Source organism: Triticum dicoccoides, chromosome 5A (assembly GCF_002162155.2).
Source record: "Triticum dicoccoides isolate Atlit2015 ecotype Zavitan chromosome 5A, WEW_v2.0, whole genome shotgun sequence".
NCBI lineage: Eukaryota > Viridiplantae > Streptophyta > Magnoliopsida > Poales > Poaceae > Triticum > Triticum dicoccoides.
The window spans coordinates 708,138,074-708,140,980 of record NC_041388.1 but is presented as its reverse complement, the minus strand read 5'-3'; the positions used below and the strand labels follow the sequence as shown (position 1 = coordinate 708,140,980).

Genomic DNA, 2,907 nt, shown 5'->3' with positions numbered 1-2,907 from the left:
GTAGATTGACCAGGACGTCTTCTCACCAGTCATAGCAAGCTTGAATTGATAGCCAGAGCAATTTTGAATTGATCAGCAAGGAGCAGCCACTGTCCATCTATTCACCTGTCAAAACTAGCAGATCAACAGTAGAAGCAAGGATCAGCAAGGAGCAGAAAATTGGCAAATTAGCAGATCAACAGTAGGTGAGCTACTCCATTTTTATGTGCTCGATCTGCTACAAGAAATTCAGTGTACTCATGCTTGCAATTGTACTCTTGCAAACAAATTACTCCATGCTAGTACTCCAGATCATGATTAAGAACTCAAGAAAACAATGTTAGTTCTGGCACTAAGTGTGGCTCTACATCTATGAGATCACTTCTGGTGTTAGTATTGGGTCATGCAACTTCGGCTAGGATGTTCTTGGTTGCTTAATAACTTAACTAGATAGACATACTTAATGCAAAAAAAAAAGCAGGCAGAAAGATTTCTTATACTAACCGTGTAGGATATGACACCAACACCAAATCCTTCAAGCAATCGTCCCATATACAGGAAAGAAGTGTCCTGTAAAACAAACGCCGACAAGCGCGACAGGTTCAGAAGCAGCAACAGCAAGTGGTGAAACTAAGCCTTTGGAAAATGCACTACTGTCATACTTTTGCGAAGGAGATGGAAAGCCAGCCGATGATGTTAGGAATAGCAGCAATCATACCACCATCCTAATCCTAATTTTAATTTTGCTCCTAGCTACTCCTAATTTTTAAGTACTCTACAGTAACAGAAAAGGTACTGAATTTTCTTAATTTGATCATACCACCATCTCAATGAATCAATGTTAATTAAAGGAGTACATTTTTTTAATTTTCAGTAGTACAAATTCCAACAACATCATCAGTCCAAAACATTAAGCTATTAACTGAATTTTGTGTGCATAACTGAATTTAACTGAAATTACATCTATCTCTGAAATTAATACCAACTGGTCCTTTGGTCTAAGTGGTGGTAATTCTTGAGTAAGTACATTCTTGACAAAGAGAAGAGAAGAGAGAAAAGATTCATTTATTTTTAAAAGTACTGATGCAAGCAGTAGAGTACACAAAACCTTCATTAGAGTATAAAAAAGTGTATGCAAGCATTAAAGGAACAGTTTCAGTTATTTTAATTAACTGGGAAAGTTCCGGCTAATTTTATTAAAGGAAAAAGTTGAGTTAATTTTAATTAAAATAAAAGAAGAGAAGAGAATAGCAGAGCAAGCAATGCTACCGCTCCAAGCTAATCTGACTGCAAATCATAAACTACTGCAAGCAGCTCCATGAAAAGAAGTACTGCAAGCAGGCTACTCCAAGCAGTACTATACTAAGTAATGTCACTTCAAGTAGTTCTACACCAACTAATCTCTACTGATGTCATTTAAAGCAGTAATCTCTTCAACTAATCTCTACTGATGTCATTTACAGTATTTTTGTAAACTGAATTTTTTGCCAAGGAAACAAAATTTTATAGCTTCAGGCCTAAGTACAGAATAGCTTCAGGAGCAAAGGAAAAGAAAAACATACCCAAATTTCTGAAGTGTTTCAGGCATCTCCCAACAATCTGGACGGGCAAAAAGGGAGTTTTATTCTCGTCTATGAAATTCATACCAACAATTCTTCCTTCCAAATCAATCAGAAGACCACCAAGGAAAATCTGAAGAAAATGGTACCAATGTTAACAAGTACTCATTCAATAAGATCCATACAAAGAATATGAGCACTTATAGAGCTCAGCATGTCGAAAGAGAAACTGAATGTTGTACACCTCAGCATGTCGTCCCTTTTCGACCAAATTATCTACAGAAACATTGTACATTCAGTTTTCAGGCAAAAATGTTCAGATATAATTAAGATACAGAAAACTAATTATGGCTGGTAATGTTTCATTAACCTAGGAAACTAATTCTTGCTTTGACAGTAAACGGACAACAATTGACCATAACAATATTGTCATTCTTGCTTTGACAGTAAACAGACGGCAATTGACTAATTCTTGCTTTGACAGTAAACATACAACAATTGACAGTACACAGACTGAATTTATATGTACTTCTTCTTCTTCTTCTTGTACTAGAAGCGAAGAAGGCATACCCGAGTATCTCATATTGCTCCAAGCGTTGACGAAGTAATATCCATGGTAGAAACAAAGGCTTTCCCGTATCATTATCAAAACAAATGTTCATCCCAACAAAGTTCCCAGCAAGGTCAATAAGTGGGCCTCCAAGTCCAGCCTAGAACAAGTGGAAGGGTGCACATAGTCACACATTAGACCACCAATAACATTTATTTAAGAAAAGGAGGATGACCCCCGGCCTCTGTATCTGGACGATGCATACTGATGCATACGGCCATTTTATTGATTATTCTCACAAGACCTTACAAAGTCATACAACAGTAAGACTAAAGCCGCCGTCTAAGCAACAAACTGTCGCTACACCTATCCAGTTGATGAAGGGGCGCAGAGAGCCTGGGCCTAATACCAAACAGACTAGCAGGCAAGCCTAACATCTAAGACCTGAGACCCAAACCTAGCCACTTGCCGGGTCTGGGGCACACACTGGTCCGGCGTGCTCTCAGAGAGACCACCAATAATATAATGCAGTTATCCATTTCAGGTAGAGGCCGAAAGATGTTCATAATCATCTTCTGTAGGTGCATCAGTCAGCACCCCAACCATGCCCATCAAATTGCATGATTTGTGGGCACGCCCAGCACCTACCATCGTCAGAGCATCAGGCAGATACGTCTCCTGATACATATCTAAAGGCATGACATCTTGGAAGTCCTGGGAGGTAACGATAGCAATATATTTATCATATAATCCTAACATCCCAAGTATAGTCTTTCTGTCGGGAAGGCGCACTACAACCTGTAGTGATAAAAGCAGTAC

The 2,907-nt window shown here is 38.7% G+C and overlaps 1 long non-coding RNA gene across 1 annotated transcript; it reads right to left on the bottom strand.

The window, feature by feature from the left end:
- LOC119298567 lies at positions 1–1,683 on the bottom strand. Its single transcript, XR_005145888.1, has 3 exons — positions 1,542–1,683; positions 484–549; positions 1–114 (listed from the first exon to the last, which is right to left on the bottom strand). It is a non-coding gene; the product is annotated as an uncharacterized LOC119298567 (long non-coding RNA).
- Positions 1,684–2,907: the final 1,224 nt, after the last annotated feature.